Below are 27200 nucleotides of genomic sequence, written 5' to 3' on the forward strand. Positions count from 1 at the left end.
TTTAACTGGAGCACAAGCCAGTGTAGTTCACTAACAAATTGAATCTTTGTTGTCCAGAAATTAGGGTTTGCAGTGCTGTTGTATCTCTGTTGGTCCCAGGATATTAAAGAGATAAGGTGGGTGAGGTGATATATTTTATTGGACCAAATTCTGCTGGTTAAAGAGACTGGCTTTTGAACTTATTAAGCGCTCTGAGTAAGACTGAAAGTGTTAAAATCTCTTTTGTTTCTGAAATATATATAAAACCTCTTCGTTGTCCTTGGCCCTGCCATTATGGAGTCTTCTCTGATTTCTTTAGCTTCACTTATATTTCTACACTTAAATACTTCTAATTTCTATGCATTGCTATCTACTTCCACTATTCCCCAATTTTTTTTTATTTTTTCTAATTGTTGCCTACACTTTCTGTGCAGACTGATACCGGGGAGACAAACACACTGCACTCTCTTCTGGGGAATCTGCTGCATGACAAGCACAGCCTGTTGCACTTTAGTGGCAATAACACAAAGAGAATCATTGCAAGACTACAGCCTCTGCGTAGTTAAGGCTGTGATAAGTTAGAAGATAAAAGATTGTAGGGTCCAGGTACGAGATAACAGCAACCCAAAGAGGGAAGCCTGGGGTCCCATGCCTAAGCCAGAAGGCTACCCTATTGTTGAACTCTTCGCATATACCCTGAAAGGATGGAATTGAATGTGAGACCTGGCTGGAGGGCTGAGTCACTGAAGGGACAGATAGTTGCAGGGAAAGGAGAGCACCTGGAAAGAAAACAGCCTACTGTGCCCCCTGACCTTGAGGTGGTGCCAGGGTGAGTGTTCCCCTTCACAATCCTCCATATCTAAAGGGTAGATTTAAATAATAACTCCCCAATCTGTGTGACATTTCTGAGTCATGGTCCAATGACAGAGGTTAGGTTCAGGGAGTCTTTAGGGTGGCGTTGGATAAGGCTTTCGGTAGATCACTCAGGGTTCATTCTTCATCTTATTTCTTAAGATCATCAAATCCCTCCTGCCTTTCCCTGCTCTCCTTTCCAGGGAGATTCCCAGCAGGTCCTACCAACTCCGTTCAGACTGAAGAGGGCAGGCCCTTCATACCCAGCAGGCTTTCTTAGCAGCCTATGCCTCCCATGATCGCTGGACTACAAGTCCCAGAATTCAGGGGTGCATTCACCTAGGTTCACGCTAATGGGAGGGGTCAAGTATTTAAAGCTGAAAGGAATTTTTGTATAATTGCCACTGAAGGCGTCACTAGCTATAACACCAGTAAGGAGCTGTTCGGGTAACTGTTCCAAAAAGAGGTTTTCCTGATTACTGACATGACTATCTGCTAACACTTTCATGCCCACTCTCTTTACAGGGTACTAAGCTTTGTCAATCACTCGAGCCTCTGTGGCCCAAAGGGACCCCCAGTGTAACTATGACCTGTTTCATAAAAAGGGACAGCGAAATAGTGTGCATTCTATAATTCTGGTTGGGATTCCCACTCCGATTGCTAGAGGGCAGCAGGAGGAGATCTTAGAGGGGTCACATGACCCTCTTCTATATGGGTCAAACCATCCCATTGATTGATCAATGGATTGATCAATCCCACTCTTGGGGTGGTGCTATGCACCTGAATCCCACTCTGACTGGCAAAGTGAGATAGGAGGAGTTCTTAGTGGTGGTACCATGACACCTTTTGCTTCTGGTTACATACCAGTCTCTGCCCCAGAACTTCATCAAACACCCCATGCGGCAGGCCTATGGGCCATCAAACAGGCCAGAGACAGGCAAAGAATCCACGTCTTCTATGTCCCAGGCCAGTGCTCTTGCCATGAGAATATACTGCCTTCCCTGTTCATACATTAACAGCCCCTAACACAATACCTTTCCCCCATAAAGACAAGTCACTCAAGGACTGGTCCCTGCAGAGGTGATTGTAAGGGCTGTGAGGGAGAGCTGGGCACAGGGGAGGGAGATAGGGCACTGAAGAAAGGAGCTGGTTTGTGGAGACAAGCTGGAGATAACAATCATTTGCTGCTGCACAGGGATGGCACAGGAATTGTGTAGCTCCATTGTTTCTCCCTCTCCATGGGAGGACCCACATACAAGGGTGTGTCCTCTTGTCTAGGAACAGCCTTGGGTGCATTTAACACATGACAGGGATCTTTTATTTTATTTATATTTAATGTAAAAGAAAAGAAGAAAGGGATTTTGATGGAAAAGAAATTGAAAAACAGCCCCCACATGCAAATCAAAACACTCCCACACGGGTTTGCAATACACCTCCACAAACAGTTACTTTTATTAAAAGAACAAACTATTATGAGTGATACAAGGGCTTCTCTGTGGATTTTTTCCAGCTCGCAAGACTCTTTAGAGCCCAAATGAAAAGGATCCAAGGATTTAACAAGCAAGGCATCCTCTGCCAGATCCCCAGAGATCCTGCATTGACCATCTCTGCTGCCATCACTCACTCCCAGAACTGCAAAAATGGAAGAAACTCTCACATTCTATGTTTACATCCAGTCACACAAGGAAAATGCGGCACTGCATTTCAAATCAATAGCAGAGCAGAAATTTCCCCATCACTGAATGGTGCGTACAGATATTCCTGGTAACCTGCAGAGCAGGGGATTCATTTCTCTTCTGCAACATTCTTCTACAGAGATTTAATGGAGATAGTTAGATATAGCAAAATAGGTAAGCTAGCTGCCTACCTGCTACCTGGTAAATATACTTGGCTTTGGAACATAGATCTCCCATCCCTTTACACCTTAGTCTCTAGTCAAAAAGGCAGCTTATTAAAAAATAAAATCCTTCCTATTAACCTTCTAAAAAAATAGGAAACAACCAAACGTAGATAAGTGAATTCAAAGGGTGAGGACAAGAACCACTGCGTATCGAATATTGGAGCAGCTTTAAATATGATGGGGTGCCCACATAGGTGGGAGAACACCTCCCATTGCTCCAGGTTGGGGTGTGCAAACTATGGCCCGTGGGCCGGATCCGGCACACCAACCATTTTAATCTAGCCCTCGAGCTCCCACTGGGGATCAGGGTTGGGGGCTGCTCCGCGAGGCTCCAGAAAGCAGCGCTATGGCCCTCCTTTGGCAGCCAGGGGGCTCCACTCCGCACATTGTCCCCACCACAAGTGCCGCCCCTGCAGTTGTCATTGGCTGGCAACCGTTGCCAATGGAAGCTGCAGGGGCGGTGCCTGCAGATGGGGCAGCATGCACCAGAACTGCCTGGCCACACCTCCTCATAGGAGCCAGAGCAGGGACATGCTGCTGCTTCTCGGAGCAACTTGAGGTAAGCGCTGCCCGAAGCCTGCACCCCTGAGCCACCCCCCCATGCCCCAACCCCCTGCCCCAGCCCTGAACCCCCTCCCACCTGCTGAACCCCTTGGTCCCAGCCCAGAGCACCCTCCTGAACCCCAAACCCCTCATCTCCAGCCCCATCCCAGAGCCCACACCCCCAGCCTGGAGCCACCTCCTGCACCCTGACCTCTTCATTTCTCGCCCCACTCCGGAGCCTGCACCCCAGGGGTGAAAGTAAAATACAGCTCTTACCGGTATGGGCCCACTTTGCCCTCCCCCGGAAAGGCGAGGCCTCAGGTGGAAGGGGCGGGGCCAGGGTGAGAGTAAGTTACAATTCTCACCGGTGCAGTCCAAATGCATGAAACTCACCTCTCCTACATAGAATCATAGAATCATAGAATCATAGAATATCAGGGTTGGAAGGGACGCCAGAAGGTCATCTAGTCCAACCCCCTGCTCAAAGCAGGACCAAGTCCCAGTTAAATCATCCTAGCCAGGGCTTTGTCAAGCCTGACCTTAAAAACCTCTAAGGAAGGGGATTCTACCACCTCCCTAGGTAACGCATTCCAGTGTTTCACCACCCTCTTAGTGAAAAAGTTTTTCCTAATATCCAATCTAAACCTCCCCCATTGCAACTTGAGACCATTACTCCTCGTTCTGTCATCTGCTACCATTGAGAACAGTCTAGAGCCATCCTCTTTGAAACCCCCTTTCAGGTAGTTGAAAGCAGCTATCAAATCCCCCCTCATTCTTCTCTTCTGCAGACTAAACAATCCCAGCTCCCTCAGCCTCTCCTCATAAGTCATGTGCTCTAGACCCCTAATCATTTTTGTTGCCCTTCGCTGTACTCTTTCCAATTTATCCACATCCTTCTTGTAGTGTGGGGCCCAAAACTGGACACAGTACTCCAGATGAGGCCTCACCAGTGTCGAATAGAGGGGAACGATCACGTCCCTCGATCTGCTCGCTATGCCCCTACTTATACATCCCAAAATGCCATTGGCCTTCTTGGCAACAAGGGCACACTGCTGACTCATATCCAGCTTCTCGTCCACTGTCACCCCTAGGTCCTTTTCCGCAGAACTGCTGCCGAGCCATTCGGTCCCTAGTCTGTAGCGGTGCATTGGATTCTTCCATCCTAAGTGCAGGACCCTGCACTTATCCTTATTAAACCTCATTAGATTTCTTTTGGCCCAATCCTCCAATTTGTCTAGGTCCTTCTGTATCCTATCCCTCCCCTCCAGCGTATCTACCACTCCTCCCAGTTTAGTATCATCCGCAAATTTGCTGAGAGTGCAATCCACACCATCCTCCAGATCATTTATGAAGATATTGAACAAAACGGGCCCCAGGACCGACCCCTGGGGCACTCCACTTGACACCGGCTGCCAACTAGACATGGAGTCATTGATCACTACTCGTTGAGCCCGACAATCTAGCCAGCTTTCTACCCACCTTATAGTGCATTCATCCGGCCCATACTTCCTTAACTTGCTGACAAGAATGCTGTGGGAGACCGTGTCAAAAGCTTTGCTAAAGTCAAGAAACAATACATCCACTGCTTTCCCTTCATCCACAGAACCAGTAATCTCATCATAAAAGGCGATTAGATTAGTCAGGCATGACCTTCCCTTGGTGAATCCATGCTGACTGTTCCTGATCACTTTCCTCTCCTCTAAGTGCTTCAGGATTGATTCTTTGAGGACCTGCTCCATGATTTTTCCAGGGACTGAGGTGAGGCTGACTGGCCTGTAGTTCCCAGGATCCTCCTTCTTCCCTTTTTTAAAGATGGGCACTACATTAGCCTTTTTCCAGTCATCCGGAATACTTCACGGATACATACATACTTCACGGATCCCTCCCATTGTGTGACTTAAATATAGAAAATAAAGCTACTACTACCAGTACTGTTGGTAATAAAACTTTAATATTGGAATAAGCCTGAAAAAGTGAAAACTCATTGTCACATTTTTCTCCTTGTCCTCCCTCCTCCTTCCGCCAGGCTGCTGACGTGGCTAGGCTCCGTGCTTCCCCTCCCCCTAACCTGGCGCTCAGCAGGGTCTGCAGCGGCTCCCCTCTAGCTTGCAGTAGGGAGCAGGGGGACTGGCTGAAGGAGAAGCCTGCCCATTACGCCTGCTGGCTGCATAAGAACATTTTAAACTTAGCTGTTCACTCCGCGGTTCAGCCCGCGGGTAAAGGGGCCAACTCTGACATCCTTGTTAATTTCACTCACGGTTGTTGGGGTGTTAGATTTGAACTTGGAAATGGTTCCTGATTTTGATTGTATTTTTTGTGTATTATACTATTGGAGATCGCCTCATCCGGGGGGCAGAAAAGAACTGCCCTTGCCTTGGTCACACACCCCCCTCCCCCCCAACAACTGTGAGTGAAATACCCCTTGGACTAAGGGATGGTGAATTGGGCTGGGAACTGGGAGGCCATGAACTAGAATCTAATTTCTACTTCTGACTAATATTAAGTACTCAGAGCCTTCACATCCCTTATTATTACACAATGTCTCATGCCCCATGGAGAGAGTTCACAAGCTGGGAATAAAACCCACAATTTCGATGTGACAGTTTATTGTCCCAGTGTCCTAGCCACACTGTCTCCCAGATAATAATCTGTGCACTTGTCTTAATTATTTGTTTTAATTACTGGAAATGCAACTGTGTGGGGTTGGAACAGTTTCAGCAGAAAAGAAAATGTATCTGTATTTTTTATTTATTATTATTATTAATAATAATTATTAGAATTCTTAAAGAAACGTATTAGGCCCTTGGAGTCCTAGTGACAGACTAGGACCTTATTATCTCAGGCTTTTGACTAAGGTGTAACTAAGACACACTCCTTGCACCAAACAATTTATAAGCCATGTATACGAGGAGAGAAAAATAGAGAGACATAGGTGGAGAACAAGGAAGTAATGAAACAATACTGTTTACATCTAGGGCTCCTGTCTGTCTTGAGTGGATAGTTAATGAAAGCACAGCTAAAATCCAATTTAAAGTATTCAAATTGAAATTTCCTAAAGGATGAGGTGATGGATATTTGGGCTGCATTCCAAAAGGATCGGCCTTTCTAACATGTCTAATGCTGGCAATTGGTGATTAAGGAAGTATTCCCCAACTGTGAGTCTTCACAAGAATGTTTGTGCAGAGTCCCACAGGGAATCAGCAATTTAGACTAAAATGGACTCATTCAGACACTTCCGTTTCTAAATGTTGCTGCTACCCACCACAGTTCTGAGGCTGTTCACTCCTGTTCAATCAATCACCACGCTATATCATTCATCACCATATAAATCTGATACATTTCCATGCCCCTTTTTCATATTTGTCCCACCCTCTGGTATCATATCTGGACATGTATACTTTTGATGTGGTCAGCCATTTTGAATTTTTTAATTTTTTTTTTGAACGGGGAATTTTAGAGGTGATAATTTGTGTGTGTGTTTACATGTTAAGGATCGGGGAACAACAGGTTTTTAGAAAAAAATACTTTGTATGGGTATTTGTAGATATCTTAGAAAATAAGGCAGATTATGACAGGAAAAATGTCTGTAAAGAGAAAGTTCTCAATGTGTTTCAGAAAAAATTATTAGTTGTTTAGAAAACATAAGGGTTATACATGTAGGGTATTAAATAAAGCGGGTTATGACAGGAGAGAGTTTTAAAAGTGTTTAGAGAAAAAATAGAGATTTTTTTAGAAAATAAAAATGGTTATTTTCAAATAGAATAGAGCATGTGTTTTTTAGAGAAAATAAAAAAAGAATGAGAACAGCTGAGAAAAGCAAAAAGTTGTTATAGAAAGAGAGAAAGTTTTGAAGCGGCAAGAAAGCCTGTATCACTTAGTGCATGGCAGAGAGAGAAGAGGAGAGGAGAGAAGAGCAGTTTACCCAGCTTGGCTACCTCTCAAGAAATCCAAACAATTCTGGGGTCAGTGAACCTTGGGGGCAAACCATACCTGCCCGCTGGGCTAATCAGAATCTGTTCTCTAATTACATCACAGAATATATTTTCCGAATCAATTATGGCATGGCTTTTGACCATTGGTCCGTTTACAACAATATTGCTCTTTTGTTGAGCTAATTAGAAATTGGCTTTCATAGAATGGGTTACTTGAAAAATTCTAGCCAATGATCATTTGATCGACTTGTATAAATCTGTGCTATTTTGAAAGTTGGGTTTCAAATTGGGAACCTATAGATTGTGAGCATGTCCTTTTACAACATTCCTACAGATGCCAAGAGGCCTAAATGTCCTTTGGATGCACCTGTGCATTTTCAGATGAGACAATCCATTTACACTGATTTGATAAAGAGGTATAACTGATACTGAAGCCTGTGTTCCAACCTGAAATTGAACTGAAGAACCAGGAAGACTTTATGGTGTCTTCCCCAGTTTGTAAGTAAGGAAAAATATTAGGGCTGTCAATTAGTCGCAGTTAACTCATGTGATTAACTCAAACAAATTAATTGTGATTAAAAATTAATCATGATTAATCACACAGTTAAACAATGGAATACTAATTGAAATTTATTAAATATTTTCAGATGTTTTTCTACATTTTCAAATATATTTATTCAATTACAACATAACATACAAAGTGTAGAGTGCTCACTTTATATTATTATTTTTCTTACAAATATTTGTCCTGTAAAAATGAAAAATACTATTTCTTTTGTTTATCAGTTCACCTCATACAAGTACTGTAGTGCAATCTCTTTATCATGAAAGTGCAACTTACAAATGTAGATTTTTTTGCTACATAACTGCTCTCAAAAACAAAACAATGTAAAACTTTAGAGCCTACAAATCCACTCAGTCCTACTTCTTGTTAAGCCAATCGCTAAGACAAACAAGTTTGTTTACATTTACAGGAGACGCTGTTCCCTTCTTATTTACAATGTCACCTGAAAGCGAGAACAGACATTTGCATGTCACTTTTGTAGCTGGCATTTCAAGGTATTTATATGCCAGATATGCTAAACATTCGTATGCCCCGTCATGCTTCAGCCACCATTCCAGAGAACATGCTTCCATGCTGATGATGCTCGTTAAAAAATAATGCATTAATTAAATTTGTGAGTGAACTCCTTGGGGGAGAACTATATGTCTTTGGCTCTCTTTTACCAGCATTCTGCCGTATATTTCATGTTATAGCTGTCTCGGATGATGTCCCAGCATACGTTGTTTGTTTTAAGAACACTTTCACTGCAGAGATGACAAAACGCAGAGAAGAAACCAATGTGAGATTTCTAAAAATAGCTACAGCACTCAACTGAAGGTTTAAGAATCAGAAGTGCCTTCCAAAATCTGAGAGGGACAAGGTGTGGAGCATGCTTTAAGAAGTTTTAAAAGAACAACACTCAGATGCGGAAACTGCAGAACCCGAACCACCAAAAAAAGAAAATCAACCTTCTGCTGGTGACATCTGACTCAGATGATGAAAATGAACATGCATCAGTCCACTCTGCTTTGGATCGAAATTGAGCAGGACCCATCATCAGCATGTACATATGTCCTATGGAATGGTGGTTGAAGATGAAGGGACATATGAATCTTTAGTGCATCTAGCATGTAAATATCTTGCGATGCTGGCTACAACAGTGCCATGTGAACACCTGTTTTCACTTTCAGGTGACATTGTAAACAAGAAGTGGGCAGCATTATCTTCTGCAAATTGTAACCAAGTTTGTTTGTCTGAGCGATAGACTGAAGTAGGACTGAGTGGACTTGTAGGCTCTAAAGTTTTACATTTGTCAGCAATAAAACGCAATGGCCAACTTTGAACTCAATGGCCAACTTTCTCTCTCTATTTATAGGCCTAAACCTGTTTTTTAAAAAAGGGTTTGGGGCCCTCTAAAAATAAAACGTAAAAAGGCATTTCTTCAGAAAAACTAGGGGGTCTGAGGGTCATTTTTTCTAGGAAAAAAAGGAATGGACATGTTGCTACATATTTCTTCAGACTTTAATTGTAAAAAAGTTCTTATTTTATTTAAAATTAGGCCATTTAAACGGTTAATAAAAAAATTGTAAATGGTAATGTGGCCATTAAGATTTCTGTAATCAGGAGACTTTAAAATCTACACCCCTGTTCCCTTTAATTAATTTCATGGCCATGGCTTCTGTTTAATGGTAACTAAACAGCTTTTTAAAACAAGCTTCCTGGTTCAAAAATAACCCTTGTTAAAATTATTACTAAAAACCATAAAATGCTTTTTTATTATTTTACATTGTTAAAAAGGTGCCGTTTTAGACTGCTGTGGCTTTTAAAGCCTACACATTTGTTTCCTTTAATCAAAGTAATATATAAAGCAACTATACAAGCCTTTTGTGTTTTATTGTGTATTTTTTTAAATTTCATATTATGTTCTAAGCATTTTTTAAAAAGTTACAGTTGGTATGGGTTGTAACCAGGGCTGGATTACTCGATAGGCAGACTAAGCACGTGCTTAAGGCACCAGCAAAGCAGGGGGCACCAAAAAAAATGAGATTTTTTTTTTAAATTTGATATTTGATATTTAAAAAAAAGCATTGAAGTAGTCATCATGGGGAAAATCAGAACTTTGTTAGACTTCCTAACACTCCACTTCCCTCATTTTTCTGTTCTCTTTTTATTACTTATCCCCACATAAACCAGGGGGGCGTCCTACTAGCGTAGATTGAAATAATGCGAGGAAATCATAAATTTAAATTTAAACATAAATTTATTGCAATAGATTAAAGGATCTGATTTCCTCGCATTGTTTCATGTTCTCTGTGTGTGTGTATATAAATCTCTCCTCTGTTTTTTTCACCAAATGCATCCGATGAAGTGAGCTGTAGCTCACGAAAGCTTATGCTCTAATAAATTTGTTAGTCTCTAAGGTGCCACAAGTACTCCTTTTCTTTTTGCGAATACAGACTAACAGGGCTGCTACTCAGAAACAGCATTGAATCCTAGAGACAAATTTCATGTATCTACTTACTACGCTATAATTAATACCCTTGAAGCTCATATAAAGAGGAAAGGTGAAGTGTACAAAGTATCAAGTAGATCTTCTTTTCTAAATGATATGGACTTATCTGATGAACAATATTCACAAGGTTCCCAAAAGCTAGTTGTCTCATACCTTGTTGACTTGAACATGAATCTCTGTGGAGAAGTATGGCACTTTCACTGTTATATGAGCACAAAGTTTAATGAAACAGGAAAAATGAAATTCAGTCACACTGATCTTCAGGACACAATTCAGACACATGAAGGAGGGAAGGTGGGCAGAGGAGAAAGCCCAAGATAGGGAAAAGGGGAGATTTCCCGAAGAAGGGGCTACAAACCCCCAAGCAGAAAACCCCTAGACAACAGATCCTGAGAAGGGAGAGGGAAGCTATGGGCGAGCCGTCCACCCCAGGATCCTTGACTGGAGAGCAAGAGCTGGTAGAGGCCCTTATTAGCAGACCCCCAAAGGAAGAGACCCAGGCCCCGTGGGACGAGCATGGGGAACAGGAAGCCCTGAGTGTCCAACCTAAGCTTACCAACTATGATAAAATAGCCAACCAAAAAATAGGACCCCACTTTAAGCTCCCCACCCTGAAAAAGCATGTTGAATTTGGATGTTCTCTGCATTGGCTATGTACAATAGCCAATGAATGGTGGGCACAGAATATCTCTTCTGCTGCTTATGATAATTTTGTGAGTTTTAAAAAAATAAATCAGTACATGGCCATGCAAATTGATGCTAATATAATGTACTGAAAGAGGGCTATACAGTTAGTCACTGCATCCTCACAATACTGTCCTGGGTTTTTAACAAACTGCTTCTTTTTCATTTTCATACTTTCTTTTCTGAACTGGTCACAAGCCTCTTCCAAACTTTTAACATTTCTGTCAATAATAGCACAGTTCTTTCTGGAGATCAAATTCATTCTGGTGCTTATGTTGGTACCACTTCAGAAATTCCATTTTTTCCTTCTTGCATCTTATTCTACTTCAGCGTGCTCTATTGGAGGCATAAGAGCCATGTATTTCAGATTTTCAGCAGTGCAGAAAAATGCGGAAAATACCCCTTGACTCCCTCGAGCCCCATAGCCTTGGGTAACTTGTTGTGTTTCAGGGCCAGAAAATTAAAGGATCTATACATCTGATTTCTGAATCTGCTGCCATCACACACATTAGTTTCCTGCCTTGCGTTACCAGCCTGACAGCCATTTTTCTTTAATCAATTGTCTAAGGATGAAATAACTGTCATAATCTTTAGCATTATAATTATATCCCTTAAAATGCTTGTCTTCTAAAGACTGGAACAATCTCACTGACACCTTCTTCCCTCTTAAATTCTAAGCTGCTTTCTTTATCTAAATGCAAGGGAGAAACACAATTTGGCACGTGTACCCTTGTTTCTTGCATGCATTTAGAATTATAAAACACATAATCCTTCCCTTTTTTTGGAGAGTAGATATTACGCAGATAACCCTCATGGCTGTGTATGCTGCTTGTCTTCTGATAACACTAGGGGCGCTTCTTGCTTTTACACTGATGGTTTTTAACATTGTAGAAGCCGCACTTATCACAAAAAGAAAAGGAGTACTTGTGGTACTCCTTTTCTTTTTGCGAATACAGACTAACACGGCTGCTATTCTGAAACTTATCACAAAGTCTTCTACTTTTACAGCCAACTTTACCATCTGCTGCCAGAGCTGTCTCTTTCTAAGCAGGCCTCGCACCTGTAAAATAGCTTACACCAGGGGCATCTCATTCTTTTCTCAGACACTTCAAGGCACTCAGTGCTAATACACATATGGCAGTGGTTTTTACAGGCAAGCTGGTGTTTGTGGCTATATGTAGTATGGCAGCTTTTGCACAAATATGGTGATCCTATAAAGTCTTTAATATTTAGGATGCCATAACAATGTTTGTCTTGTAACAGAACAAAGACAATCTTAGGTGTCATTCCCCAACCATTGTAAAAAAGCACCAATTCCCACTTTCATGAGGCATTGCTTTAATAGTCACGCCTAAATGTTCTTCAGAAAGCGCTCACATTGGTAAAGCTGATCATTTTTCAGTCTGAAAGCCCCAACTCCCGGTGGAGTCCAAAAAACTGGTGGAGATGTTTGTCTCCCTCTAATATTTGTGCATCTGTGGTGGTTTTTATTTCATAAAGACCCCAGAACACTACCAGCAAAACACAGATTCTTACCCTGGTTAAATTGATTACGTTTCCCTTTTTTTTCTGATTATTTTACTGTACATGATTGTCTTTAAGGGTCTAACACCCCTGCTTCCCCCCCTTCCCTGTTTCTAATAATCATGACAACAAGCCTTAGTGTGCCAGACTCCATGATCTCTGCCTTACTCTGCAATATGTTGATGACATTATTTAAATAATCTAGTGTTTAAATCTTCCTAATGTCTCTGAGTAGAGAGGGTGGTTTCGCCCCGGAGCATCTAAGCGTAGCTGTACATCTTTGGGCCCCAACTGATAGTAACATAGTCTAGCAAACTTTGAACAGCAATGCTAATGGCCACCATTTCCAGAGGGAAGTCTGTCAAGCTGTCTAAATTAGTGAAACAAAATTCCTGAAAATACACATAAGCGTTACATTTCTTTTCTGTGCCTCATCGGCTGTCTCACACTTTCTAGATGTACCTAAGGAAACTTCTCAGATGCATTAGAAATGGGAGATTCCACTCCTTCAGAAGCAGAGGTCAGCAGGGGAGGTCTATGGCTGTTTCCCTTTCTTGGGTGGGGGGAATTTTGTGAGCATCCCTTTTTTCCCCTAAAGTGCTTTTTAAAGTTTATTTGCCAAGCTCCTCAATCTTTTAGATCTCTCCCACTTTTTTCTCCTCCCTCTTTTTACGTTTTTAGGTTTCATATTTAATCACAACTGTCCTTCACAACTTTCACAACTTACAAACATTACCTGTGTTTCTGTTATCTTTTGATTTAAGGCCTTCCTATCTTCCAGAGAATCTTGTTTTTGAAACAAATAAAAAACTAGATTCTTAAGCTTTTTCCCTGTTGAATGCCTAAGAGATGTAGAAGACCTAAAGTCCTTATTTCAAACAGCAATCACTGAATCAAAAGCAGCAGAAGCATTTGACTTGGTAAACCTTACAGATCGCTTAGTCTTTGCCTGTTTATGTGTAGTGCAGGCTCTGGATGTGCTTGGTTGTTTGGAATCGGGGCTGTTGGCCCCTTTGTGAGGTGCTTGCTGTTTACCCCCACCCCTGGAAACTACAGCTGCTTCAGGGGATCTTGTGGAAGCCTTCTGTGACCAGGGTCCCAAGGGGTCCATGCTGAGATTGCTCAGTTAGGGCAAACTGCAAAGAACAATCCCCAAACTGGTGGTTATTCTAATACTTAGATTCATCAACTCAGCAACAAAACAGCTTCTACAATACCTTACTGGTTATCCAGAAGCCAGAAATTCAGTTCTCTTAAAGCAACCCAGCCTTGGGCTTCCTTTCAGACAGCCAAATCAAATATGATGAGGATTATTGAAAATTTTGTTCATTGTATAAAAAGTTCTACGAATCCTAAAGGATGCATTACCTCCCAGGTCAATGAATATTTCAGGTCTTACCCAAAAGACACTTACAGCAAACTTTTATTTCCTTGACTAGTCATGCCTGCTCAGAATTAGAACCACCCTCTGGAAAAATAAAGTATTTTTCAGTCATCCCCAAGAGCTTTTACATTGTTGATGTCATTTCCAGCCATCCTTTCTTTTAGGACCCAGGAGGATACACCGGCCATCAGTTTTCTGAACAAAGCACTATGTTTTTTTTCAGAACACTGAAGAGCTATGCCTAGCTTAATGAGGGAAGAGAATAGTTCATAATAATTTTCAGATAGTTCTTAAAGAGATATGCATGTACTGCATGAGATTTCAATCCTTGTTTTTTATTTAAAACCCCTAAAGCACATGTTCCTGGTTTGTTAATCTCTGTGTTCTCATTCACAGTTTTCTCAGGGCTTGGTGTGATGTTGACCAGTGAAGAACTGAGATGTGTTTGCACTGTTGCTTTTTACCAGAGATCTTTGTTTTGTCCTTTGGCTTGGTGTAACTGAGATTTGGACTGTCTTAATGCTTTGCCGTGTTCTTTTTGGTTTTGCCATAAGTGCAGGGGACTGGACTATATGGCCTTTTAAGGTTCCTTCCACTCCTACAATTCTGTAATTCTATGATTCTGCAGTTTTGTGTTGGCAATGTTGTTAAAGGTCTCAGCAGTGTCTCTGTAGCTGACTATGTTATCATCATGAGAGCTGCCCAGGCCTGATTACCATTAGATAAACATTTTACAATGTTCACCAAAAAAACACTCGATAATCTCCAAAACCCACCCACACCTATGTATTTGATTAAAACCAAAATTGTGTAAACAACTAAGAAAAAATCAAAATATATTTGCTGGGGTTCAAATGTCTGTCTGTTGTTGATGCTGGAGAATATTCCATTTCAGTGGTCTCTTTTTTTAAAACTTTGAACTTGTTTAAACTGCTCTCTAAGGGTCTCTCTCTTTTTTTGACCGTACTGTGGAGAGGAGAACAGTATTACAAGAATACACGGAAGCTCAAACAAATCTCATAGTTCTTGTGGGTGTGTTGAAGGAGGCTGTTTCCTCTCAGTGTTTCTGTGATTTCTGAAGACATGCTCTTGAACCAAGACAGCCACTTCAATGCAGCGATGTGGGATGGCTCTGTAGATCCGCCAAGACCCTTAGAATCATTGACTCACGGAACTATAGGGATAGAAGTGACCGCAAGAATCATATATTCTAACCCCCTGCCAAGATGCAGGTATTATTGTGTCAATAGAGACATGACTATCTAGACTGTTTTTGAGAACCTCCATGAAGGAAATTCCATGACTTCCCTAGGGTGTTTGTTCCATTGTCCTATTGTTCTTACAGTTAGGAAGTTTTCCCTGAGATTGAATCTAAATCTGCTATGCTATACATCTGCTATATATAACATCTAAGAAGCGCCCTCTTGTGGTTGGATGTGTCCGCAGTTTTCAAACAGTCCCAGCCCTGGTATCGGGCCCTATCCCCGGGGCTTTTTTCATGGAGACAATCGTTTTTACCCTTTCTTTGCCCTTCTGGCCCCAACTCTCCAGCTGGGCCACGTAATATTTCAGTTCCCCTTCCAGGGTTTTATCACTGTTCAATTCTAGGCCACTTCCCCAATGATGTATGTTGGGCGTTGGGGGGAGGGAGGGAAGGAGGAAGGGAGGGAGGAGGGGCCTACTACTCCAGGTCCCATTCCAGGGAACATTATAACAGCAGCCATGAATTGCATTGTGTCTTGAACTAAACCACTTTCAGTTCCCCGGGCCACTTCCACACAGCCCCAGCCTTCACCAAAGCTTCACCCTAAGTGGAGGGCTCCTCTGTGTTCAGGCCCAGCAACCACCCAGGAGCCTGTTCTCATGTCCCAGCCAGCACTCAGTTGTCTGTGGTGCTGCAGTTCCCTTTGGCCATCCAGAAACACCATTTACACTCTTCTGGCTCTAGCTATGAAATGACTATCTTTGGCACTGCAGCTTCTTTTTATATGACCTTCTTGGGTCCTGATTGGCTGCTCCCTGCAGCCTCTCTGATTGGCTAACCTTTAAAGCTTCCCTAGGCCTGTCAAAGTAATTAGTTCCATTGATCCTTTCTTGGGATGGGTGTGGCAGGACCCGGAGACTTACACCAGGGGACCTCTGAGGCTAGTCCACACCATCACCATTCCGTCTTCTTCTGCCCTCTATGGCAAAAGAGAGTAATTTTTCTCCATCTTTTTTATAGCAGCCTTTCAAGTAGTTGAAGTCCACAACATGTTCCCCGCTAATCTCTTTTTCTCCAAAGTAAACATACCCAGTTCCTTCAGCCTTTGCTCATATGGCATGCATTCTATCCCTTTGATCGTCTTTGTCACTCACCTCTGGATCCTTCCGACTTTCTCTACATACTTCCTATACAGCTGTGCCAAAATTGGGCACAGTTCTCTAGCTGAAGTCTAACCTGTGCTGCGTGAAGTTGTATTATCACCTCTTGTGATTTGCATGCTATGTCTCCGTTAATGCAATCCCAAATTGCATTTGAATTTTTGGCAACAGCATCTCATTGTTGACTCATGTCGAGGTTGTGATCCACCTCAACTCCCAAATCCTTCTCAGCACTGCTGCTGCCAATCTAGTTATCCCCCATTCTCTATTTGTGTGTTTGTTTTTTCTTCCCTAAGTATAGAACCTATACTTGTCTTTGTCAAATTTCGTTTTTTGCTAAACCTGTTCTGTTCGGTACGTGTTTCCCTTCCATAAACGACCATGGTTTGAAATCCACTCCAGTTGGTAGTAGGTGGCAGTACGAGGTCTTAGAAGGGTCACTTGCCCCTCTCCCATATGGGTTAGTTCTCCCCAAAATTTGCGCTGTTTGGTTAAGCCCATTCTGGGGTGATAATGTGGGGCTGAAGTCCACTCCAATTGTCAGAGGGTGGCATGACAAGTTCTTAGAGGGGGTCACATGACCCTGTTCCGTATGGGTCAACCAATCCCAGAACTGATTGGTCAAAGCCACTATTTGGGTGGTGCTATGTGTCTGAATCCACCCTGATAGCAAAGAGCAGAGGGAGGAGTTCTTAGAGGGGGCCAGATGCACCTTTTGCTTACAGTTACATGCCAATATTTGATGCAGAACTTGCCCTAATTGGTCAAACTCCCTCTCAGGGCAGGCCTGTGGGTCACCCAACAGGCCAGAGACAGGAATAGAATCCATATCTCCTATGCCCTAGTCCTCGAGCCACTGGTCTGCACTGCCTTCCCTGTTCATTCATTAACACCTTTTCTAACACAATCCTTTTTCCCAGTGAAGACAAGTCCCTCCAGGGCTGGTCCCAGCAGTGGTCATGATAAGGACTGCGAGGGAAAACTGGGAGCAGGGCAGAGGGATAGCGCAATGAGAAAAGGAGCTGGTTTGTGGAGAAAAGCTGGAGGTAACAATATTCTGCTGCTGCACAGAAATGCAAAGCAGCTGTGAGTTCCATTGTTTCTCCATCTCCATGGGAGGACCCCACATTGCTGCCTCAGTTACACCCAGACTTGCAAAGTTAGTCTGGTTTCTATAAGCCTGGGTCTTTGGCATTTGTGCTACCATTCTGATTTCTGCTCGGGAACCTGCTGCAATTAGCCCTGTCTGGAAGCTCAGGGAGAAGAGAAGGGGGCCTCGTGATGGGGAAATTTGGGAAGCAAGGGGAGCAGAGAGAGGGTTGATATTCCATGGAGCACTGATATGGATACTGCTCACTGTGCAGCCAAGCTGTGACTGAACCGAACATCTCTGACAAAGGAGGAAGGAACAGGCAAAGCTTTATCCAGGTGAGCTCCCTGAAACATACAAATATGTATGTCCCCTTGTCTAGGAACACCACTGGGTGGATTGAGCATATGACAGGCACATTTTATTTTAATGATATTTAATTTAAAATAAATAGAAAAAAGGGATTTGTATGGAAAAGAAATAGCAAAACAGTCCCCGTGCACCAATGAAAAAACTCATTCACCCATTTGCAATACACAACCACAACCAGTTACTTTTATGAAAGGAAGAAGAACGAGTTATCATGGGTGACACAAGGGCTTCCATGTGGATTTTTTTCCAGCTTGCAAGATTCTTTACAGCCCAGATGAAAAGGATCCAAGGATTTTAGAAGCAAGGTGTCGTCTGCCAGCTTCCCAGCGATCCTGCATTGACAATCTCTGCTGTCATCACTCACTTTAAAAAAGGGGAAAGGAAAGAAATTCTCAGATTTTGTGTTTAGATCCATTAAAACAAGGACATTGTTATATTTGGTTTCAAATCAAAGGCAGAGCAAGAATTTCCTCATCACTGAATGGTGAGTGCAGATATTCCTGGTTAGTTCCAGAATAGGGGATTCATTTCTCTGCTGAAACATTCTTCTGCAGAGTTTTAATGAAGATAGTCAGATATAGCTAAATATGTGAGCTGGCTGCCTACCTGGCTTATGAGGTAAATATACTCTCCCCTCCCTGGACCCCTTACTCTCTAGTAAGAGAGGCTGATTAACATTCTAAAAAAGTTAAGCAACAACTTAACATAAGTAAATAAATCAATAATTTCATTGGGGAGGGGGAAGCACCACTGCTTATTAAATATTGGATCTATTGTAAATAAGATTCAAATTCCTCATTGAAATTGCATTGATTTTTTTTAAATGTAGACATTTAATTTAATCAGAAATTGTGAACTATAACAAATTTGACTAACTTTATGACATATAAAAATAAAACCCAAAATACATACATTATAGAACAATGTGACTCACATCCATAAACAGTTTTTCTATCAAACACACTTTTGCCAATAGCAAAAACTAAAAAAACAAATACTGAATCACATGATCAATTGTTGGCAATCACTTGAGGTCAAGGAAGATCTCTTTCACAGTTTTAATTTTTGATGAGTCCTTTGATGACTGAGGAGTCCGAGTCTTGAGCCATAGGCTCGTTGGTAGACATTTCAGGTGGTATTGGAAGACAGGGTTGTGCTATGATTGCTGCATGACTGTTGTCTTTCTTTTCTGGCTCTTTTCTGCAACCAGGGCAAGATGATTTTCCTCAAAAGTGGATGTTCCCTCTTTGACAAGTCTTCGCCAGTTATCCCTATCTTGGGCTGCTGTCTCCCAGTGTGTGGTGTCGATGCTACATCTCTTGATATTTATGCTGAGGGTGTCTTTAAAGCATTTCTTTTGGCCTCCCCATTTTCTTTCTCTTTTGGGGAGTTGAGCTTACAGCATTTGCTTTTGGTAAGCGTACATAAGGCATGCGCACACACTGTCTGCTCCATTTCAGCTGGTGCTGGATAATCACTGAAGATGTTGGCCTCTGTAAGGACACTGAGGAATCCTTGTGGCACCTTAGAGAGTAACAAATTTATTTGGGCAGAAGCTTTTGTGGGCTAACACCCACTACATCAGATACATGGAGTGGAAAATACAGTTACAGGTATATATATATATACATACAAAGATGGGAGTTGCCTTACCAAGTGTGTGTGTGTGGGGGGGGGGGGAGCAGTCTAACAAGACAATTCAATTAACAGTAAAATACCAAGGGAGGAAAAACACTTTTGTAGTGGTAATGAGGGTGGCCCATTTCAAACAGTTGACAAGAAGGTGTAGGTAATAGTAGGGGGAAATTAGTATGGTAAAATTAGTTTTTGTAATGCTCCATCCACTCCCAGTCTTTGTTCAGGGCTAATTTGATGGTATCCAATTTGCAAATTAATTCCAGTTCTGCAGTTTCACATTGGAGTCTGTTTTTGAAGTTTTTTTGTTGAAGAATTGCCACTTTTAAGTCTGTTATTGAGTGACCAGGCAGATTGAAGCATTCTCCGACTGGTTTTTGAATGTTATAATTCCTGATGTCAGACTTGTGTCCATTTATTCCTTTGCATAGAGACTGTCTGGTTTGGCCAATGTACATGGCTGGCTTTGTTTTTAAACCATTTATTTTTGTCAAGATCAGCCTTCCTGCTCTTCACTATACTCACAACAGGTCCCACCAACTCCCCTCTGTCTGAGGACAGCAGGCCTTTCATATCCAGAAATGATATCCGGAAAGGAGAACTTTCCAGAAATGGACAAATATGTGAGAAGAAGGGGTTATAACGGAATCGGAATGGCAGCTTTCCTTATGGTGAGTGTTAACAAGAAAATCCCATGGCTGAAGTCATTGAAAAACAGGATCCTTCCATCAATGACTAAGAGATTGACATAAAATTCCTGAAAGGCTTAAAAGTATAAGTGTCAATCAGAAGCCAACATGTTGCTTGTTATTCTAGTTTTTTTCTGTGATAGATTCAATCATTTTATATTGAGATATGACAGAGCTTCATTGCAAGCAGTGTCCTGGAGTGGTGCTCAGAGGGGCAATGTCTGTAGCTCTGAGCACTTTGGAGACTCTCGTTTGCTCCAGAGCATGGACATGCTATAGGCAGCCTGGGTAGAGAAGCTGTTAGGTTATTCTAACATATAATCCCCAGATAGTCCAGAATCAGGGCAGCACAAAAGTTTCCTTTGTCCCATGGTTGTGCCGTGTGCTCTGAGCCTCCAGGGTCATTAAACAACAGCTATAGAAAGGAGAGACACAAGTATTCTCTTTACACAGTAATGTCTGCCATGTAGAATCCTGAACTTACTTTTCTTTTACAGCAATGGACGCCAGGGCTGCAGCGTCCAATTCGTTTATGAAAGAGACATCCAAAAGGGAAGCACAAGCCCCCAGCCGCGAAACATTCTTTGATGTTTTTGTGATCAGACTTGGTGAATCCTGCACAGAAAGAAAACAGTCTTGACTTTCATTCACACAGCAGGGTAAACCAGAGCTGTAATTGCTGCATGATGGGCATTTCCCATTTTCCATTCACTGAGACCAGGTCAAGTCAGCTCCAGTTATCTTCCTGTGCCTTTCACTAGATCTTTTGTAATACTGTATGTAAATGTCTGTAGTTCTGTGCCCATTCAACAGCTGCCCCTAAGAATTGAACAGAGTTAATTAAGCACATGTGCTGGCTTCCTGGCTGCACAGTTCTGAGCCATAGCACTGAGCGTGGGTGTCCTTTACAGCCCCACACCTGTACAGGATGGAAAGCCGGTAGCTTCCCTAGTGGCTGCAGCAGTGGATTTGACTCATTCTGATTCTTAACAGTGATGTACCAGGCAGTATCATAATTGCTGATTAGCTGAGCAAGGTTGAACTGGTTCATCACTCGGTTGGGTGGCTGGAATGTTTAGAAACAGAAGGGTTTGAACAAGTCCCTGGCAGTCAGAATGCTTGATTGTCTGTGAGATTCTGCACAAGCATTCTTGTGAAGACTCACCACTTGGGAATACTTTTTCAGTGACCAATTGCCAGGTTTAGACATGCCAGACCGACTGGTCCTTTTTATAATGTAGCCCAAATGTCCTTTAGGATATTTAGATTAGATTATTTTCAACTTAATAAAAAACTTTAGCTTTCCTTAATGTATCCACTACTCACAGATACCTGCCCAAGACCTAAACAGTATTGTCTCATTGTTTCCTTGTGCTCCACCTATCTGTCCATGTTTTCTCTCATGTCTTATACTTGGATAGGAAATTCTTTGGAGCATGGAGCAAAACTTGACACAATGGGGTTCCAGATCTTGATTTGGGCTCCTACATGCTAACTCTATAATAAGAAATAACAAAAAATATTAATAATGTTAAATAACAGTAATACAGGTGCAATATCATTTCTGCAGTAATGAAGCCAAACACATAAACATGGCAGATTATTTCCAGGGGGACAGTGTGGTCAAGATATTGGGGAAATGGTCTGCCACATCAAAGATCTGATTTTTATTCTCAGACTGTCTATTCTCTCATGCGAGAATGAGAAAACCCTTAATACTGAAGTACATAAAATCCCTGAATAATTCACCCTAATTAGCAGAAGACATTAGATTCCAATCCATGGTCTCCTGCTTCCCAACCCAGTTCACAATTCCCTGACCCAAAGGTATTTTCATTGGGTTCAACCAGAGGAAGAGGACACACCTTGCATGTGTCCCATACAGACATTCAGTTCTGTTTGGCACGCGGAAGCACACCAAGCAATACCTGCTCAGTTCTGACAGATTCAGATGTTCATTGCTGATAGATTCACAGATTCCAGGGCCAGAAGGGACCATTGTGATCATCTAGTCCGATCTCCTGTATAACTCAGTCCATAGAACTTCCCCAAAATAATTCTTAGAAAGTATTTTTTTTTTTAAAAATCCTTTCTTGATTTAAAAATGGTCAGTGATGAAGAATTCACTATAATCCTAGGTAAATTGTTCCGGTGGTTAATTAACGTCACTGTTCAAAATGTACACCTTTTTTACAGTCTGAATTTTGTCTAGCTTCAACTTCCAGCCATTGGATAATGCGATACCTTTCTCTACTAGATTGAAGAGCCCATGATTAAATATTTTTCCTAACATATGTACTTATAAATTGGTATCAAGTCACCTCTTAACCTTCTATTTATTAAGCTAAATAGATTGAACTCTTTGAGCCTATCAGTATAAGGAATGCTTTCAAATCCTTTAATCATTCTTGTGGCTCTTCTCTGAGACCTCTCCAAATGATGAACACCCTTCTTCACTTGTGGACACTCAAACTGGAGACAGGATTCCAGAAGTGCCTAATACAGAGGTAAAATAACCTCTCTACTTTTTATGCATTCAAGGTTTGCATTAACGATTTTAGCCACAAGATTGTGCTCGGAGATCATGTTCAGTTGATTATCCACCCACAACCCCAACTCTTTTTTCAGAGTCACTGCTTCTCAGGATAGAGTCCCTCCTCCCTAATGGTGGCTGACTTTCTCTGTTGCTAGAGCCATACATTTATATTTAACTGTATGATTGTTTGCTTATACCCAGCTTACCAAGTGATCCAAATTCCTCTGTATTTGTGCCCTGTCCCTTAATTTGTGTCACCTGCAAACTTTATAAGTATGAATTTACGTTTTCTTTCAGGTCTTTGAGAAAAAAATGTTGACTAGCATAGTGACAAGAGCTAATCCACTAGCTAGAATGTTAGGGATATTATCACATTTCATAGTTCAGCCAAATCTGAATGGATCTTAACAGGCACATTAAAGGCACCTTTCTCACCCCAGGATAATTCTACAAGCAAATGCCAAGTAACTGTGGCAAACTATGTAAACACTAAAGCTCTTTAGAAAAAAAAGTTGGAAAAAATTATGATACAAAGCTTTAGGAAACATAGTACAGACTCCCAAATGTCGTTCTATAGTCTCCCTTCATTTAATTAAGATCTTACCTGGAGAGCTTTGAAGCACCAAGAAGAAGACAGCAAAGAGCAGGTAAAGAATCTTCATGATTGAAGAGTTGCTGGGAACTTGATGCCACTGCTGAGAAGAGAATTCAAAATAAATAGGAGCTGGAGAGTCTCTATTTATCAGCTGCTGGGGATTGTGAAATACTGCTCTGTTGAAAACTTGTTTTGAAGCAGGTCACATTTATAGAGTGTGTGCTCCAATCTGTTAATGATAGTGATTATGATTTGTACAGAACCATAAACATTCCTGGAGAACTTCTGGGAGACACAGTTCACATGAACCTGCCTTGAGGAAGTTACAATTTGAATATTTACACCATTACTGCCTCATCAAAAGCCCATTGAAGAGAATGGAAAGCCTCCCATTAAATTTATAAGAGGGTCCTTTTGCAGAGAAGAATTCCAAAAGACAGCTGTACCTGGGAAGCATTGGCAGTAGGGTGTGTGCATTTGTGTATTTTTTTACAATATTTATCAATATTTTACATGTATTTAGGGAAATTTCATAATTTCATGCATGAAAACCCATTACAAAGAGGTTAAAAATATTTTTGAAAATGAGAAATAAAGTAAATCACGTTTCCAATAGTGTGTGTCAGGAATGTATGAGTCTGTTTTTTTCTATATATCTGAATTAAGGAATTATACAGTTAGTGATGGGAGAAAACCATGAATTTTCCCTTTCTTTCCCCGTATAATAAGCATACAAGCATCAGCCTTAACAATAAGTGTCTAAAGTAGAGACATAAAATGTTGATGCATCAAAAGGGAAGCCAATGGCATTCACAGGTGCTAAGCACTTTTCAGGATTTGTTTCATTCTCTCAGGAAGGAGATAACAAGAATTGATTGGGTTTAAACTGCAGCCAGAAAAAAATAAGAAAATTTGTAAGGGTTCTATAGAGGTGTTTGGTGTCTCAACGTTCTCTGCAGGATTCATTTTAACTGGGGTGAGGAGCCTGGAAAATACAACCCCCTACAAAGCTTCACAACACCCTTTGGCATCTCCCTCCCAGTCCCTTTCTTCCTCTTCACCCCATTTACATTCACTTACAGACACCAAATACAAAGAGTTGAGGGGAGCCGATGAAGAATGAGAATCCAGGCAGAGGGGGATATCAACAGGGCAATGAGGAACTTTGACAGGGCAGTGATCTGTCCCTCTCATCCCCCAGGCATTGACCTCTATTTCAACTCTCTATGGATGGAAGTTGCTGTTCTCCTTACCTGTTGCTTTCCCTGCAGGGACAGGAAAGGGTGCGCTGATGGTTCTCTGCCCAGTGGGGACACAAGGAGCAGGCACATCACCCTAACTGGCCACCTCACTTCTTTCTTTCTTTCTTTCTTATGTTGTCACATACACACAGAGAAGTTAGATAAAAATAGCAAAATTGTTGCAGGAAGGTGATGGGGCCACAATTGATAATGACTTTGTTTTCTTCTTATGATTTATTAATATACTGTGGTTATGGGTACAAAGGCTATACTGTTTTGATAGACTTAAAGATGAGATTTGATTCTATTAATCTAGACAATATTTGAGTGAAATTAAGAAGGACGGGTATCGATCTAGACTTCTGAATATTTTGAAGGCTCTACACCAGAGCAATACGGGTTAGGTAAAGTCAATGCCCTAATGTTTTCCCAGTTGCTAGGTGAGAACTGCAGGGATGCATACTAGCACCTCATTTTATTAATTTATATTTTAATGGTGCGGTGGATGTTTTGAAAGAAGATACGTTTTCTCCAATGCACATTAAGCGTAGATCTATCCCAGTGTTTTTATACGCCGATGACATGATCATTTTATTGCAAACTCCAAGAGGCCTATGCTGGTTGTTATCTCAATTTTCCTTATTTTAACTCTCAAGATCTGCTTCTCATTTATAATAAGACCAAGTCATGATTTCTGGGAAGAACAATGAGTGGAAGATAGAAGGCTCGCTGTAGAACAAGTCTATGCTTTGACTTATTTAGGGATAAAGTTTAATGATTCAGGCAGCTGGTCCCATTTTCATAAAGACTTAAAACAAAAGACCTTTAGCTCTGCTCAAGGGTATTTTACCTGTTCCTATGGTGGGGCAGAGTTGCCACAGCACTAAGAATTTTTAATACTAAAATAATATTGCAGATGCTTTATGGGTATGTCTACACAGCAAAAAAAGCTGTGGTTGGTCCATGCCAGCTGACTCAGTATCACAGGGCTCTCACTGCAGGGGTTGGGGGGGTTATTGCTGTGTAGAATCCTGGGCTAGAGCTGCAGCCCAAGCTCTGGGACTCTCCCACCTTGCAGAGTCCTAGAGCCCATTCTCCAGCTGAGCCCAGACATCACCACATCAGTGAAACCAGGGTAAGGGGGCACTGAGGTCCGGGAGGGACATGGGGCCTGAGGCAGGTGAGACACCGGCCAGCAGGAGGTGCTCCGAGGCCAGAATTGAGCTAATTCCCGGATAGCCAGCAGGAGGCGCTGTGCTGGTGAGTGCTGGATCGGCTCCACAGGCTCTTTTTCACTAGCCAAGAAAGGTGGGTTTTTTCCTATCAGTAGTAGAGTTGTATTGCTTTTCTTAGATTTTGTTGTAAAATCTGTATTCTTCCAGATTATAGTTTGCCCTGCTTTTTCCTTCAGGAAAGGGAGGAACAACTTGTGCACTCCTTATTTCCATGGTATAAAACCTTCCAATTTATTATAGCTAGGTTGGGTTTTTGTATTACTCACTAATTGTCATTACATTTTAATCAGCCACTTAAACAGAGAGAGAGAGAGAGAGAGAGAGATTACTCAAGAAGAAGGTCTGGCTCTGTTTCATGATTCTAAATTTGCCTTTTGGTTTTCTATTTTGAAAACACCTCATATTTTTGATCTGTATTTAGTGAGTTATATGTAAGGCATTTAGTGAGTTATATGTAAGGCATATAATCAGTTAAGATTCCAAAGCATGGAAACTGCTTTCCTTAAAGGTAGGTATGGAAAAGTTTCTTCACATCTTTGTTTTTGCCCATGTAAATCTGGAGCATTGGAGAATCTACTTCATTGTACTTTAGATTGTAGCATTTTTCAGATTCTGAGAGAAAGTTGGATTTGACCTCTTTTGTATAAAAAAAGGTATTTTTATCACCAAAAGATAATATTTTTAGGTTTTTTTCCCCTCAATCCCTGGTAGTAATCAAATCAGTGGCAATTTTTGCCCCTTTAGCATTGTGCCTAAGATTATATTTTTATTAGGTTCTGACTGACACTTTAACTATTGTACAGATGTTTGCATTGTTTTATATCATGCATGTTTCTTTTTGTATTTGTATCAGACATTTAAGAAAATTGAATCAAACTGAATTAAAGGAAGGTGGAAGCATAACACTCCCTTATTTCTTAGAATTTAGAAACAGAACACACACAACCCCCAAAACAGAAAAAGAGAAAGCAGGCTGCTCCCTAAATCAGAGAGGCACAATTCACCCAACTTGCTTTAAGATGGCTGACTGCTGACTAACTGCTAAGCCAACATCTCACAGATCCTCATAGAGCCCCTTAGCCTGCAAGCAGGGCCAGGATAAAACCCTGAACATCTCAAGTAATAGTTTACAATTTTAATACACTTTTCAACATACCACACTTTCCCCACTGGTGACAATGCTCCAGCTGGGTCCTCTCCAGCTGCTGAGTAGAAGCCAAAGTATCTGCCCTTACCTGCTTGTTGCACTGGCTTTGGGAGAGGCTGGAGACTGTTTTCAGAGTGGTAGCCGTGTTAGTCTGTGTTAGCAAAAAGAACGAGGAGTACTTGTGACTAACAAATTTATTTGAGCATACTGTGAGTGTTACAGGTTCGATGGGCAAAGTGCTCCAGATAAAAGAAGAAACTCCCTCCTGCACAAAAAAACAACAACTAACTCTGCCTGTTCCCTTTGTATTGTCAACACACCCCTCCTTGGCCTCTTTTCAGAACTACCTGGAAGCTGGTGTTAATCTTGGCTGAAGTTTGAGAAAGTTTCACACACCCACTAGCATCCGCCTATCCTGCAACCAAATCTCCATCCCTCTCGG

The 27200-nt window shown here is 41.7% G+C and overlaps 1 long non-coding RNA gene across 1 annotated transcript; it reads right to left on the reverse strand.

The window, feature by feature from the left end:
• Positions 1-1015: 1015 nt before the first annotated feature.
• Positions 1016-19952, reverse strand: LOC122459182. The gene is made up of 3 exons (XR_006279693.1): positions 19832-19952; positions 11602-11611; positions 1016-1026 (listed from the first exon to the last, which is right to left on the reverse strand). It is a non-coding gene; the product is annotated as an uncharacterized LOC122459182 (long non-coding RNA).
• Positions 19953-27200: the final 7248 nt, after the last annotated feature.

This window comes from Dermochelys coriacea, chromosome 3 (genome assembly GCF_009764565.3).
Source record: "Dermochelys coriacea isolate rDerCor1 chromosome 3, rDerCor1.pri.v4, whole genome shotgun sequence".
In the NCBI taxonomy this organism is placed as follows: Eukaryota; Metazoa; Chordata; order Testudines; family Dermochelyidae; genus Dermochelys; species Dermochelys coriacea.